This window comes from Cherax quadricarinatus, chromosome 49 (genome assembly GCF_038502225.1).
Source record: "Cherax quadricarinatus isolate ZL_2023a chromosome 49, ASM3850222v1, whole genome shotgun sequence".
Classification (NCBI taxonomy): domain Eukaryota; kingdom Metazoa; phylum Arthropoda; class Malacostraca; order Decapoda; family Parastacidae; genus Cherax; species Cherax quadricarinatus.
This window is the reverse complement of record NC_091340.1, coordinates 28710116-28727491: the sequence shown is the minus strand read 5'-3', so window position 1 is coordinate 28727491 and position 17376 is coordinate 28710116.

Here is a 17376-nt window from a genome sequence, read left to right as displayed (position 1 = left end):
TTGGACCACTACGACAAGGTCCTAAATGCACTAGAAGACAAAAAGAATGCAGATGTAATATATACAGACTTTGCAAAAGCCTTCGACAAGTGTGACCATGGCGTAATAGCGCACAAAATGCGTGCTAAAGGAATAACAGGAAAAGTCGGTCGATGGATCTATAATTTCCTCACTAACAGAACACAGAGAGTAGTCGTCAACAGAGTAAAGTCCGAGGCAGCTACGGTGAACAGCTCTGTTCCACAAGGCACAGTACTCGCTCCCATCTTGTTCCTCATCCTTATATCCGACATAGACAAGGATGTCAGCCACAGCACCGTGTCTTCCTTTGCAGATGACACCCGAATCTGCATGACAGTGTCTTCCATTGCAGACACTGCAAAGCTCCAGGCAGACATCAACCAAATCTTTCAGTGGGCTGCAGAAAACAATATGAAGTTCAACGATGAGAAATTTCAATTACTCAGATATGGTAAACATGAGGAAATTAAATCTTCATCAGATTACAAAACAAATTCTGGCCACAAAATAGAGCGAAACACCAACGTCAAAGACCTGGGAGTGATCATGTTGGAGGATCTCACCTTCAAGGACCATAACATTGTATCAATCGCATCTGCTAGAAAAATGACAGGATGGATAATGAGAACCTTCAAAACTAGGGAGGCCAAGCCCATGATGACACTCTTCAGGTCACTTGTTCTATCTAGGCTGGAATATTGCTGCACACTAACAGCACCTTTCAAGGCAGGTGAAATTGCCGACCTAGAAAATGTACAGAGAACTTTCACGGCGCGCATAACGGAGATAAAACACCTCAATTATTGGGAGCGCTTGAGGTTCCTAAACCTGTATTCCCTGGAACGCAGGAGGGAGAGATACATGATTATATACACCTGGAAAATCCTAGAGGGACTAGTACCGAACTTGCACACGAAAATCACCCACTACGAAAGCAAAAGACTTGGCAGACGATGCACCATCCCCCCAATGAAAAGCAGGGGTGTCACTAGCACGTTAAGAGACCATACAATAAGTGTCAGGGGCCCGAGACTGTTCAACTGCCTCCCAGCACACATAAGGGGGATTACCAACAGACCCCTGGCAGTCTTCAAGCTGGCACTGGACAAGCACCTAAAGTCAGTTCCGGATCAGCCGGGCTGTGGCTCGTATGTTGGTTTGCGTGCAGCCAGCAGCAACAGCCTGGTTGATCAGGCTCTGATCCACCAGGAGGCCTGGTCTCAGACCGGGCCGCGGGGGCGTTGACCCCCGGAACTCTCTCCAGGTAATACTAAAATGTTTTTAACGCTACTTAAAATGATTTACGAAAACAAACACCTTAATTATTATTTTTATTGTATATTGTCTGTAAATGGTATCTAAGTTCTTAACATAAGATGGATCAAATTCTATGACAATACAATTGAGCACACCTTGACTGTCTACAACAACTCATATTATTATAATGTAAATATATGTGTTACAAAATCATTTCATGTAATTAAAATACCAGTTTATACATATCAGCTAGAACTTTGCTGGTATCCATGTAACAGGGTATTCTCCCAAAATTTTTACATTCAGGTACCCCACTCCCAAACCTTACCCATGCTTTCATTCACACTACACCTCTCCCCACAACTTCATGCCCACACAGCCTCACTTGTTTTCAAGGCCTGCACACCAACTCAGGTAGCCACCCACCACTGCTCACACTAACAACAGCATACTCACCCACCCAATCATCCACCACCCACACCTGGCCACTGACATTGCCACCCACACGGTCACAGTCACATTATTTCATTGCTTCCAGACTGCCCCCCATGTCCCTCTACCACCTAGAATCCTTCACCTTCCAACACCAGCCTCTAGCTCCTGACCCCACCCCTCCACCAATCGGTCTTCACCTCTGTTACGCGCCCCTACTTCACTCCATTATATACAAAAATAAAAGGCCTGGTTAAAATAAGTTCTGTAATAATATATCGTGAACCACTTTATTACTAGCTAGATAAAGCAGGTTCGACTATATATTATTATCGGGTACAGTATGAATCATCAACAGTACTCTCATTGTATTATATTGTATTATATTATATCTTTCCCCATGATTATTATAATTATAATATTATATTATATTATTATTAGGTTAGGTATTACGAATGTGTAACCACTACTGTAGTGACCGATTGGTGGTTCTAGAATTGACGCCACGCGTCGCCTTCTGGCCGAGCTGAAGTCATACTATGGAGTAGTTGAGTGAGTCAGTCAGCTCCTAGCTCTGACTCGGTATGGGCCTTCAGCACAAAGCTCCTAGCTTAAACTAAAACTTTATACCAAGTCTATTGTCTTGCCTTTGCCATTAGTTTCCTGAAGTCTGGTAATTCATGTCACTTATGAAAGATAACTATTTCGTTACCCTAGACCTTTCTAAAAGAGTTAAATGGTGAGATTAGTAGATTATTAATTGGAATTATTGTATCATACTCTGTTAATGAGAATTTGAACATAAGATTGGGTTTCTTGCTGTATAGTATTTCATTTATAATTGCTTGTGGTTATTTTAATTCACTAACCAAATACCAATGAAACTAAATGATTGGTAATAAAATAAAACTAACAAAAAAAAAATGGAGTTATTTGTGCCCCTATTGTTACGGTGAAGATTAAGTCGTAACAACCTCCCACAACAGTAGTCCCCCTATCACCACTCTCACACTGAACTCACTCACCCCACCCACTCGAACTTCTCCTGAGTACACCCCAACTTCTCTAATCTCTCCTTTATAACCTCCATACAGCTATAACAAAGACATCCTGACAATAAATTTCCTCTGCATTCAATTAGATGTGAAATTGTAAGATTTTTTATGCAAATCACCATACTGACCTGAAGGTCAATTATTATTAAGATTGTTTTTTACAATTCTGAGGCCTGCTATAAAAAATCTGGTAGGTGTTTTTGGAAGTCTTATGAACATAACCCTATTTTTCCCATATGTTCATCAGTTCAAGCTTAGAAGCCCCATAGCTCAGTGGTAACGCACTGGACCTACCACCACTTGGAGTTTACCTGGAGAGGGTTTCGGGGGTCAATGCCACCACGGCTCAGTCCAAGACCAGACCTCACAGTGGATCAGGGTCTGATCAACCAGGCTGTTACTACTGGCTGCACGCAAGCTGACGTATGAACCACAACCTAGTTGGTCAGGTACTGACTTTAGGTGCCTGTCCAGCGCCTTCTTAAAGACAGCCAGGGGTCTATTGGTAATCCCCCTTATGTAGGCTGGGAGGCAGCTGATCAGTCTTGGACCCCGGACACTTATTTTGTCATCTCTCAATGTACTCATTGCGCCCCTGCTTTTCATTGGGGGAATGTTGCATCTCCTGCCAAGTCTTTTGCTTTCATAAGGAGTGATTTTCATGTGCAAGTTTGGTACCAATCCCTCCAGGACCTACCAAGTGTATATTATCATGTATCTCTCTCGCCTGCATTCCAGGGAATACAGATCAAGGACCTTCAACCGTTCCCAGTAATTTAGGTGCCTTATCATGCTTATATGTGCTGTGAAAGTTCATTGTACACTCTCCAGGTCTTCAATGTCGCCAGCCTTGAAGGGGGCTGTTAGTGTACAGCAGTATTCCAGCCTAGAGAGCACAAGTGATTTGAAGAGAATCATCATGGGCTTGGCCAGTTTGAGCCTCCCATCCATCTTTCTCTTTATTCATTTATGTTTGTTTATTATTATTAAACCAAGTTCAAAACAACATATACTGAGTGTAGTGGGATGGTGGCTGAGTGTGAAAAGCGTACATGTCACATACATGCCATGCTCTCCAAGTAGAGAACACTGTGGATATTATTGAGGGAACTTCAACAAATGCTTCTTATATGTGCATTTACAGTGGAACATCGGTTTGATATAATTTGATATAATTGGTTTAAGGTGAGTTGCCAAAGTGGATCCCCCAAGTGCTGATCCCATAAATGAAGTATGGGTAAATGAGCAAAGCATAACATACTAGCAGTGTGTGTCGTGTAACATAACAGCAAATTCTGGAAAGTATCCCAACTGTCTTTAAGACTTTTGTTAGATACGTGTTGGATATGAACATTAAATTTCTGTTTGTCTGTTATTAAACCTAGGAAATTCCCTCTTCTTCTTTTATTATTTTATTTCCAATTATTCTAATGCCTAAATGTGGCATGGCTTCATCCTAAAAGGTCTATTAAAAAAAAGTTGATTTTCCATCACACATTCGTCTCTCACCTAACAACCAAGTTAAGGACCACAAAAATGATATGTTAAGTGAAAACTACACTAAATAAATAAAATTTTCCCATAAGATCCCTTATTATAACTCAAGATACGGACCAAGATAGTAATCCTGTATATAATACAAGTTGTTTACAATAAGCAAATCTAATCTTTCTTTAAGAGTTTGTATTTGTTTCCTATTCTTTAATGAAATCTAAAAAAAAAAAAAAATTATGTACTTACCATATAAGGGTTTATTTTTGAGTAAAGCATAGTAGTGTTTATAGCCATTTTATTAGTGCACAATGCAAAAACTGTGATTTCGTGTATAGGGCAAGGAGGAATAACATCTTGTAGGAGTGAGGAAGAGCCAGTTGTGAGTGTGGGGGAAGTTCGTGAGGCAGTAGGTAAAATGAAAGGGGGTAAGGCAGCCGGGATTGATGGGATAAAGATAGAAATGTTAAAAGCAGGTGGGGATATAGTTTTGGAGTGGTTGGTGCAATTATTTAATAAATGTATGGAAGAGGGTAAGGTACCTAGGGATTGGCAGAGAGCATGCATAGTTCCTTTGTATAAAGGCAAAGGGGATAAAAGAGAGTGCAAAAATTATAGGGGGATAAGTCTGTTGAGTGTACCTGGTAAAGTGTATGGTAGAGTTATAATTGAAAGAATTAAGAGTAAGACGGAGAATAGGATAGCAGATGAACAAGGAGGCTTTAGGAAAGGTAGGGGGTGTGTGGACCAGGTGTTTACAGTGAAACATATAAGTGAACAGTATTTAGATAAGGCTAAAGAGGTCTTTGTGGCATTTATGGATTTGGAAAAGGCGTATGACAGGGTGGATAGGGGGGCAATGTGGCAGATGTTGCAAGTGTATGGTGTAGGAGGTAGGTTACTGAAAGCAGTGAAGAGTTTTTACGAGGATAGTGAGGCTCAAGTTAGAGTATGTAGGAAAGAGGGAAATTTTTTCCCAGTAAAAGTAGGCCTTAGACAAGGATGTGTGATGTCACCGTGGTTGTTTAATATATTTATAGATGGGGTTGTAAGAGAAGTAAATGCGAGGGTCTTGGCAAGAGGCGTGGAGTTAAAAGATAAAGAATCACACACAAAGTGGGAGTTGTCACAGCTGCTCTTTGCCGATGACACTGTGCTCTTGGGAGATTCTGAAGAGATTGGTGGATGAATTTGGTAGGGTGTGCAAAAGAAGAAAATTAAAGGTGAATACAGGAAAGAGTAAGGTTATGAGGATAACAAAAAGATTAGGTGATGAAAGATTGAATATCAGATTGGAGGGAGAGAGTATGGAGGAGGTTAACGTATTCAGATATTTGGGAGTGGACGTGTCAGCGGATGGGTCTATGAAAGATGAGGTGAATCATAGAATTGATGAGGGAAAAAGAGTGAGTGGTGCACTTAGGAGTCTGTGGAGACAAGGAACTTTGTCCTTGGAGGCAAAGAGGGGAATGTATGAGAGTATAGTTTTACCAACGCTCTTATATGGGTGTGAAGCGTGGGTGATGAATGTTGCAGCGAGGAGAAGGCTGGAGGCAGTGGAGATGTCATGTCTGAGGGCAATGTGTGGTGTGAATATAATGCAGAGAATTCGTAGTTTGGAAGTTAGGAGGAGGTGCGGGATTACCAAAACTGTTGTCCAGAGGGCTGAGGAAGGGTTGTTGAGGTGGTTCGGACATGTAGAGAGAATGGAGCGAAACAGAATGACTTCAAGAGTGTATCAGTCTGTAGTGGAAGGAAGGCGGGGTAGGGGTCGGCCTAGGAAGGGTTGGAGGGAGGGGGTAAAGGAGGTTTTGTGTGCGAGGGGCTTGGACTTCCAGCAGGCATGCGTGAGCGTGTTTGATAGGAGTGAATGGAGACACATGGTTTTTAATACTTGACGTGCTGTTGGAGTGTGAGCAAAGTAACATTTATGAAGGGATTCAGGGAAACCGGCAGGCCGGACTTGAGTCCTGGAGATGGGAAGTACAGTGCCTGCACTCTGAAGGAGGGGTGTTAATGTTGCAGTTTAAAAACTGTAGTGTAAAGCACCCTTCTGGCAAGACAGTGATGGAGTGAATGATGGTGAAAGTTTTTCTTTTTCGGGCCACCCTGCCTTGGTGGGAATCGGCCGGTGTGATAATAATAAAAAAATAAATGCAAAAACCATGAAAAATGTATTAAAATATAGAGAAAAGCATCATATTTTTTTGTTGTTGTTATATTGAAGGGTTGTGACAGCTCCTAGGTTGACTATTGTTGGGAAAAAGAGTTGTGGCTCCCTCCTTACATCAACAATAATAATTTGCTGCACCACCACCATCCACCCTTTCTGCCACCACTCCACCACCACCACTCCACCACCCCCACTCCACCACCCCCACCCCCACTCCTCCACCACCACTCACACCACCATCCACCACAGTGAAACCACCATCAGTGACACCACCACCACAGACACCACCACCATTAACACCACCACCACCACCACTGACACCACCACCATTAACACCACCACCACTGACACCACCACCAATGACACCACCACTATCATTGACACCACCACCACCACTGACACCACCACCACTTACACCACCACCACTGACACCATCTAACATTACTTCAGTGACACTACCAAAACCAGTCACAACCCTGCCCCTCCACTTTCTATTCTATTCTTACTTTCTACCCTTCTCTTCAAACAGAAACACAAAATGAACAAACTGGTAAGTTACATTAGCACGCACATAAACTGGGTAAAGAGTACATGTATCAATAAGTTTATTCAGATACAGGTACACATAAATCACTTACATAAATTATCATACATAGCAGAATATGTGTACATTACCTAGGATAACCCCCAAAAAACTCAGTGACTTACTTCCATTGGGGTCAAATATAGCCAAAACTGAAGTGTATATTCATTTGTTGGTTACAGTCGCCTTGCTGTTGCTCACATTCTTGCTGGTCGCTGAATCAGGCAATGGACAGTAATAGATAAGGAAAGTTCATATTTAAATTACCTGGAGTTTACCTGGAGAGGGTTTCGGGGGTCAATGCCCCTGCGGCTTGGTCTGAGACCAGGCCTCATGGTGCATCAAGGTCTAATAAGGAAAGTTCAAATTTTTTTTAGCTCTTAACTAAAATTCCACTGAGTAAATTTTCATTAAGCTGGGATGGCTGTGTATTTTATTACATTGATTTGCAGGAAACATAGATATTATTGCTATAACAGAGACCTGGCTCAATCTGAAAGATAGAGAGATGCCCTCTGAATGTCACATACAAGGCTATAAATTATTCCACACTGACAGGGTCAACAGGAAAGGTGGTGGAGTAGCGATGTATGTCAGAGACAATTTAAATTGTTGTGTTAGACAAGATATTAAATTAGAAGCGTCAGCCACTGAATCTGTTTGGTTACAGCTTCTCGAGGGCCGAGAAAAACTAATTTTGGGTGTGATTTACAGGGCCCCAAATCTTGATAGGGAGTGCAGTAAACTTCTATGGGACGAAATTCGTAAGGCATCTACATACGAAAATGTTGTGCTAATGGGAGGTTTCAACTATAGACAGATTGACTGGAGCAATTTGACAGGAAATTTAGAGTCGGTGACTTTCTTGATACGATCCAGGATTGTTTTTTAAAACAGTTTGTGACAGAGCCAACTAGGGGAAATAACCTCCTTGACTTGGTTCTTGCCAGTAGGGAAACACTAATTAATAATCTTGAGGTTAATGATGAGTTTGGGGAGAGTGATCACAAATCACTCAGTTTTAATATATCATGGAATTCCCCTAATAATGGCAATCAAGTCTCCGTCCCTGACTTTCGCTTGGCTGATTTCATAGGACTGAAAAATTACTTAGGTGGGCTGAACTGGAATGACCTGACTAAGGGTCAGGTAGGTGGTGATGGTTGCCGATATGATGCTTTCCAGGGCATAGTTCTAGCTGCTCAGTCAAATTATGTTCCAAATAGGGAAATCAGATCAAACAAAAATGATCCTAAATGGATGAACAATAGATTAAAATATCTGATTGGTCAAAAGAGAGGCATATATAGGCAAATCAAAAGAGGAGAGGGGCAATTAAGAAATCGATATATTCAGTTAAAGAGAGAAATAAAAAAGGGAATTAGAAAAGCAAAAAGAGATTATGAGGTTAAAGTTGCAAAAGAATCGAAGACTAACCCAAAAGGATTCTTTCAGGTATACAGAAGTAAGATCAGGGACAAGATAGGCCCACTCAAAAGTTCCTCGGGTCAGCTCACTGACAGTGATAAGGAAATGTGTAGAATTTTTAACACATACTTCCTCTCAGTTTTTACACAGGAGGATACCAGCGATATTCCAGTAATGATAAATTATGTAGAACAGGACGATAATAAACTGTGCACTATTAGGGTCACAAGTGACATGGTCCTTAGGCAAATAGATAAATTAAAACCTAACAAATCCCCAGGCCCTGATGAACTGTATGCAAGGGTTCTAAAGGAATGTAAAGAGGAGCTTAGCACACCTTTGGCTAATCTTTTCAACATATCACTACAAACTGGCATGGTGCCAGATAAGTGGAAAATGGCAAATGTGATACCTATTTTCAAAACAGGTGACAGGTCCTTAGCTTCGAACTATAGACCAATAAGCCTAACCTCCATAGTGGGAAAATTTATGGAAACAATAATTGCCGAGGCAGTTCGTAGCCATCTTGAAAAGCATAAATTAATCAACGAATCTCAGCATGGTTTTACAAAGGGGCGTTCCTGCCTTACGAATTTATTAACTTTTTTCACTAAGGTATTTGAGGAGGTAGATCATGGTAATGAATATGATATTGTGTATATGGACTTCAGTAAGGCTTTTGACAGGGTCCCACATCAGAGACTATTGAGGAAAATTAAAGCACATGGAATAGGAGGAGAAATTTTTTCCTGGATAGAGGCATGGTTGACAAATAGGCAGCAGAGAGTTTGCATAAATGGGGAGAAATCAGAGTGGGGAAGCGTCACGAGCGGTGTTCCACAGGGGTCAGTGTTGGGCCCCCTGCTGTTCACAATCTACATAAACGACATAGATGAGGGCATAAAGAGCGACATCGGCAAGTTTGCCGATGACACCAAAATAGGCCGTCGAATTCATTCTGACGAGGACATTCGAGCACTCCAGGAAGATTTGAATAGACTGATGCAGTGGTCGGAGAAGTGGCAGATGCAGTTTAATATAGACAAATGCAAAGTTCTAAATGTTGGACAGGACAATAACCATGCCACATATAAACTAAATAATGTAGATCTTAATATTACGGATTGCGAAAAAGATTTAGGAGTTCTGGTTAGCAGTAATCTGAAACCAAGACAACAGTGCATAAGTGTTCGCAATAAAGCTAATAGAATCCTTGGCTTCATATCAAGAAGCATAAATAATAGGAGTCCTCAGGTTGTTCTTCAACTCTATACATCCTTGGTTAGGCCTCATTTAGATTATGCTGCACAGTTTTGGTCACCGTATTACAGAATGGATATAAATTCTCTGGAAAATGTACAAAGGAGGATGACAAAGATGATCCCATGTATCAGAAACCTTCCCTATGAGGATAGACTAAGGGCCCTGAAACTGCACTCTCTAGAAAGACGTAGAATTAGGGGGGATATGATTGAGGTGTATAAATGGAAGACAGGAATAAATAAAGGGGATGTAAATAGTGTGCTGAAAATATCTAGCCTAGACAGGACTCGCAGCAATGGTTTTAAGTTGGAAAAATTCAGATTCAGGAAGGATATAGGAAAGTACTGGTTTGGTAATAGAGTTGTGGATGAGTGGAACAAACTCCCAAGTATCGTTATAGAGGCCAGAACGTTGTGTAGCTTTAAAAATAGGTTGGATAAATACATGAGTAGATGTGGGTGGGTGTGAGTTAGACCTGATAGCTTGTGCTAACAGGTCGGTTGCCGTGTTCCTCCCTTAAGTCAATGTGACCTGACCTGACTAGGTTGGGTGCATTGGCTTAAGCCGGTAGGAGACTTGGACCTGCCTCGCATGGGCCAGTAGGCCTTCTGCAGTGCTCCTTCGTTCTTATGTTCTTATGTTCTTATGTTAGTGTACAGTGGACCCTCAACCAACGGCATTAATCCATTCCAGAGGGTTTGCCGTTGGTCGAAATTCCCAATGGTCGAGTTAATTTTCCCCATAAGAAATAATGGAAATAGAATTAATCCGTTCCTGACACCCCAAAGTCTGAATTTTTTTTTTTTTACATGAAATATACATTTCCTCATATGGAAAGGAATGGGACATGCAAAATAAACAATAATTAAATGCCACTTACCTTTATTGTGGAGTTATTGATGAGTGATGTGCCAACAGCAGGGGAGATTCAGGAATGTCTGTTGCTTGGAAGGAGAATCCCCTACCAGGACTTCAGGTACCAATTCCTTGGTGGGGTTACCTCCCTCCTTGGTTTTTTAATACCACTAGGACCAGCTTGAGAGTCACTGGACCCCTGTTGCACAAAATAGCTGTCCAGAGAGCTCTGTTTCTCATGTGCCCTTAGGATTTCCCTAAAATGGGAAACAAGAGTGTCATTATACATGTTGCCAATGCGGCTTGCAACTTCAGTGACAGGATAAAATTCTTCAATAAATGCTTGCATCTTTATAAACATTGAGCACATTTCCCTAATCCTTGATGAAGTCATCTTTCTCTGTCTCTCTTCATCCTGCTCTGAAGAACATTCCTGAGATGAGATCTGTTGCTGTTGCTCCTGAAGCTCTTGTAGGTCTGCGGTGGTTAGTTCTTCCTCGTCGTTCTGCACCAACTCTTCCACATCCTTGTCACAAACCTCCAACCCCAAGGACTTCCCCAATGACACAATAGCTTCCACTACTGACATAGCCTCCTGAGGGTTAGCCCCAAACCCTTCAAATCCCTCTGTTCTACACATTTTGGCCACAGTTTCCTCCAAGCAGAGTTCAAGGTCCTCTTAGTCACTCCCTCCCAAGCCTTACCTATAAGGTTTACACAACTGAGAATACTGAAGTGATCTTTCCAAAACTCTCTTAGGGTCAATTGAGTGTCTGAGGTCACTTCAAAGCACTTTTGAAACACTGCTTTTGTGTAGTTTTTTGAAGTTTGAAATGACTTGCTGGTCCATGGGCTGGAGGAGAGGAGTTATATTAGGAGGCAAAAATTTCACCCTAATGAAACCAAACTTCCCTGCAATTTCTTCTTGCAAGTCGTGAGGATGAGCAGGAGCATTATCCATTACCAGGAGGCACTTGAGTGGCAGTTTCTTTTCTTGGAGGTATTTTGTCACAGTGGGGCCAAACACACTATAAAACCAGTCCAAGAAAAATGCCCTAGTGACCCATGCCTTACTGTTTGGTCTCCACAGCACACACAAATTACCCTTGACGATATTGTTTTTCCTAAACACTCCGGGAGTTTCAGAGTGATACACCAATAAAGGCTTCACTTTGCAGTCACCACTAGCATTACTACACAACATTAATGTCAGCTTGTCTTTCATAGGCTTATGTCCTGGGAGTGCCTTATCCTCCTGAGTAATGTAGGTCCTGTTTGACATTTTCTTCCAAAACAGGCCTGTTTCGTCACAAACACTCGTTCAGGTTTTAGGTTTTCAGTCTCTATGTATTCCTTAAAGTCCTTCACATATTTTTCAGCTGCATTTTTGTCTGAACTGGCTGCCTCACCATGCCTTACCACACTGTGTATGCCACTACAAATCTTAAATCTCTCAAACCAGCCTTTGCTGGCCTTAAATTCATCAGCAGCAGCACTATTTTGAGGCATTTTCTTAATGAGATCATGCAACTTCCTTGCCTTTTCACAAACTATAGACTGAGAAACACTATAACCTGATAATTGTTTTTCGTTTATCCATACCAATAACAGTCTCTCTACCTCTTCAATTATTTGTGGTCTCCGTTTTGAAAACATACTTGAACCTTTTGCAACAACAGCTTCCTTGATTGCCTGTCTGTTCGCCAAGATAGTACTGATGGTTGAATGTGATTTGTTGTATTGCCTTTCCAATTCAGCCATACGCACTCCACTCTCGTACTTTTCAATGATCTCTTTCTTCATTTCCATCGTAATTCTCACCCTTTTTAACACAGGCTTGGCACTAGAAGCTTTCTTGGGACCCATGGAGGCTTCTTTAGCAATTACAAGCACTAGAAATAGTGGAATAATCTAAAATATATGGGAGGCACGCGTGGAAACCGACTGCAACAGCTTGTAAACAATGGAACACTGACTCTTGGAGTCTCTGGGCACATGGACACATTCCAGACAAATGTCATTGGTTAAGTTTCTCGCCATTGGTTAAGACATTTTTTCTACGGCAAAAAGCGCCGTTAGATGTTCATCAAGAACTGCAAGAAGCCCCTATCACGAGCTTTTTCCATCCTATGGAGAGGGAGCATGGACACGTGGGTCGTCCCACAGTTACTAAAAACAACAGACATAGCCCCACTCCACAAAGAGGGTAGTAAAGCAACAGCAAAGAACTACAGACCGATAGCACTAACATCCCATATCATAAAAATCTTTGAAAGGGTCCTAAGAAGCAAGATCACCACCCATCTAGAAACCCATCAGTTACACAACCCAGGGCAACATGGGTTTAGAACAGGTCGCTCCTGTATGTCTCAACTATTGGATCACTATGACAAGGTCCTAGATGCACTAGAAGACAAAAAGAATGCAGATGTAATATATACAGACTTTGCAAAAGCCTTCGACAAGTGTGACCATGGCGTAATAGCACACAAAATGCGTGCTAAAGAAATAACAGGAAAAGTCGGTCGATGGATCTATAATTTCCTCACTAACAGAACACAGAGAGTAGTCGTCAACAGAGTAAAGTCCGAGGCAGCTACAGTGAAAATTTGTGTTCCACAAGGCACAGTACTTGCTCCCATCTTGTTCCTCATCCTCATATCCGACATAGACAAGGATGTCAGCCACAGCACCGTGTCTTCCTTTGCAGATGACACCCGAATCTGCATGACAGTGTCTTCCATTGCAGACACTGCAAGGCTCCAGGCGGACATCAACCAAATCTTTCAGTGGGCTGCAGAGAACAATATAAAGTTCAACGATGAGAAATTTCAATTACTCAGATATGGCAAACATGAGGAAATTAAATCTTCATCAGAGTACAAAACAAATTCTGGCCACAAAATAGAGCAAAACACCAACGTCAAAGACCTGGGAGTGATCCTGTCGGAGGATCTCACCTTCAAGGACCATAACATTGTATCAATCGCATCTGCTAGAAAAATAACAGGATGGATAATGAGTATGGAAAAATTTCTAGGGTGCTTACCTGTATGTACCTCAACATTATATACATACCAGTAATCTCGTTGGGAGACAATCATATTGTTTACCGTAGTCACCCCGTGTAGACATGTGAGAAAACTTAACCACCCCTGGTCGCGCCAAGTGGTCCCCTCGACCTCACAATCTTATCCATATCTATCCGAGACCAGTATGGATTGGATAGCACCCACAAGTACGGTGCTACTAATTAATTGTGGACTGTATAGATTATATTAATTTAGCTGAATGAAGGGAAGGGGGGTAGGATACACCTGGATACATCCATCAAGGAAAACATTTGTACATAATCCCACCACTTACCAGATGTTCTCTGGTGGTCCCTTGATGTAGCTGGATCACTCATAACCTATCTAATCACAACATAACACAACTGGCCAGCCTAAGTTTGTTATAATTAGAAGGGTTACTTAACTGTGGGTGATTGATACTCCTCATTTCTTCCATTCACCATCTCAGTTTCGATGTCCTGCTACACCGACACGGTTCTCATTCCAGCAGGACGAGGTATCCGCTGGTTTGTCCCGCTTTAAACGTCGTGACTCAAGGAGCTTCACTTTCCTCGTCTCGGGAGCAACGAGGTCTAACGTGTTCACTCGGAGCAAGACGACTTATTTCACTTCACGCATTCTCTTAACTTAGCGTTATTATCATTAATTACATTACAATTCACAAGACGATTTAATGGCTCATAATTATTATACACATTAGAGATCACTCCATTAAGATCTGAGACCGATGAGTGATGATTAAACCAAGGGTAATTTTCCTTGGGACACAGTCCAGGACAACGCGTCAGTCACCCATGGTCCTACCCTTATTCACTCAATTACCACTCTATTACCGTGGTCCCGTAAATCACGTTCCCTCACTCTCCACCAGGAACAGTTACGACACTTCCTATTACGAAATGAGGCCTATATTAATCCTTAGGCCGCCGTGAATGCCAATTTCGTGGTTCCATGCTTTTTCCCCGCTTCCTCTCCACCTTCAAAACAAACCCGCCACTCTCCCCCGCACATCCGCGCATGCGCCAAGGGAACTCTTGGTTCTACCCTATTTTCAAATACATTTTTGACTCATATCGGCACATAAAACACCTATTAGGCGCTATAGTTTCGGAAAATTAAAAATTTTCCACACTGCGGCCGGGCGGAAGTCGTTGTTAGACGACTTAAATTGCGTCTTCCTCCAGGAGACGATTCCAGCCCTCTCTAGATTGCGCTGCTGTTTTGCTAGTGGGTCTTACTACAGTTTCTTCTTGCATTACCCGGTCAGTGTCTTCAATATCACTCGTGTCACTTTCCCTTAGGTTTCCATCTGCACTGGATTGAACACCATTTAATTCTAAGGGAATTAATTTATTAATGGTACGCAAACTTTCCTGACCAAGACAACACTTTGACGTTTCTGACAACACCTTGTGCATCTGGGTATAATGTAACTACCTTGCCCAGAGGCCACAATGTTCGATGTTGTTCAGTATCAATTAACACAATGTCACCTGGTTGAATGTTCTGTCGGTTTACTGCCTCTGGCGCACCATAAAAGTGTTCACGTAGTGTAAGAAGATATTCTTTACGCCACACATCAGACCAATGAATAATTACCTTATTTAACATCTTGAACTTGTCACTCAACACAGTCACGTTATTGTAATCCTCATCACTTCCCTCGGGATTATCTCTATAGATAGGTGCAGCTTCTAACCTTTGTCCACATATTAGGTGAGAGGGAGTCAGTATCTCCGCGTCAGGAGTGTCGCTCATGTATGACAGAGGGCGATTGTTCACTCGATTCTCTGCCTCCACCAACACTGCCCGGAACTCCTCCAAATCAATTCTCTTCCTGTGTAGCACCTTACGAAGACATCTTTTCACTGTACCTATCATTCTTTCGTACAGTCCTCCCTGCCAAGGGGCTCTGGGAGTAATAAATTTCCAGACACACCCTCGCTGGGTCAACAAAGACTGTACATCATCACTCTTATTTAATTTCATCAAGTGTTGAGCACCCGCTACAAAATTGGTGGCATTATCTGAGATCATCAATCTTGGACAGGATCGTCTAGCTGCAAATTTCCGGAACAGCTGTATGAACTGTTCTGCAGACAAGTCCTGAGCCACTTCTAGATGAACAGCCCTAGTAGCTGTACAAGTAAATAGACATACATACACCTTCAAGGGGACACCATCTGAAGTACCTGTCAAAATGATTGGCCCACTATAGTCCACTCCGGTCACATCAAATGGTTTTACCAACTGCACGCGTTCCTTGGGCAATGGTGGAGGACCTGGGTACATGTAGGTTCTGGCATCCACCCGGCGACATATTACACACGACTTGATAACCCCTTTTACACTTTGCCGTCCTTGTGGAATCCAGAAGGTTTCCCGAATACAGTTTAAGGTATCCTGTACCCCACCGTGCATCACGTTATTATGGGCATTAAAGACAATCAAGGTTGTCAGGTGATGAGTTTTGGGCAGCAAGATAGGGTGCTTAGCATATTCCCCCAATTCAGCATTTTGTAACCTGCCTCTGCACCTAATTACATCATCCTCTAAATACAGCCCCAGCTTTTCTACTATTGAGCCTTTCACAATTTTTCCGTCCATCATGAATTTAATCTCATCCCTGTAGGTTTCTTCTTGTACCCTCTGTAGCCAGTATTTCAGGGGATGGGGAAAATTATGTGAGATATTCATCTTACTTATAAATTTAAACACTAACCTGGTCACACTAATCAGCTTAGGTAAGGAAGAATACCTGTTCATATCAATGGCTAAGGAGGGACTACTGACCGGAGCGGTGCTCACCGTAATTTCGACAGGAGCAATATGTGCCTTTTGCACCGGCCAGTTAATTTTGTCCACCAGCCAACTTGGCCCTTTAAACCACGATAAAGCCCTCACAAATTTTTCATAAGTCAACCCTCGAGACAAGAAGTCAGCTGGGTTCTCGTCACCAGGAATGTGATTAAAGGTTAACATATGCTGACCCAAACTGTTATATTTCTCCTGCATTTGATTGATTTCAGCGACTCTGTTTTGTACATACACAATCTTACTGTTACCATTACGAATCCATTGTAAGGATACCTCGTTATCAGACCAAATTACGGTGTCGCTGATATTTATCTCTCGCAATTTATTTCTTATATAATTGGCTAATTTGACACCTACATAAATGGCCGTTAATTCCAACTGAGGTAAGGTGCGTGATTTGATTGGAGCCACCTTAGCCTTAGACATAACAAGAGAAATGGCACTATTACATTGAAGGTAAGCGACTGCTCCATATGCTAATTTCGAAGCATCGCAAAAAATGTGGAGTACATTTTCTCCATCTTGACTGGCCACATTACGGGGGAACTTCAACATTGGTAATTTTACATATTCCCCTATTAGTTCTTCCCACCTTTCAACAAATTGCTCAGGTAGGGTTTCATCCCAAGCACACTTAAGCTTCCATGCTTCTTGTATCAACAATTTTCCTCTTATGGTAAGTGGGGACACTAAGCCTAGTGGATCGAAGCATTTTGAAACTTCTGCAAGCAAGACTCTCTTGGTTAATTTATTGGGCATGCTGTAGTCATTAGACTTTAACGATAACAAGTCTCCCTCTGTGTCCCAAGTCAGTCCCAGCACATTACTATATTTGGACACTTCAACTCCAGGGTTGTCTTTATTTATTTGAACTCTTAAACTGGACGAATTACTGTTCCATTCCCTCAGGGGCATATTTGCACCTTG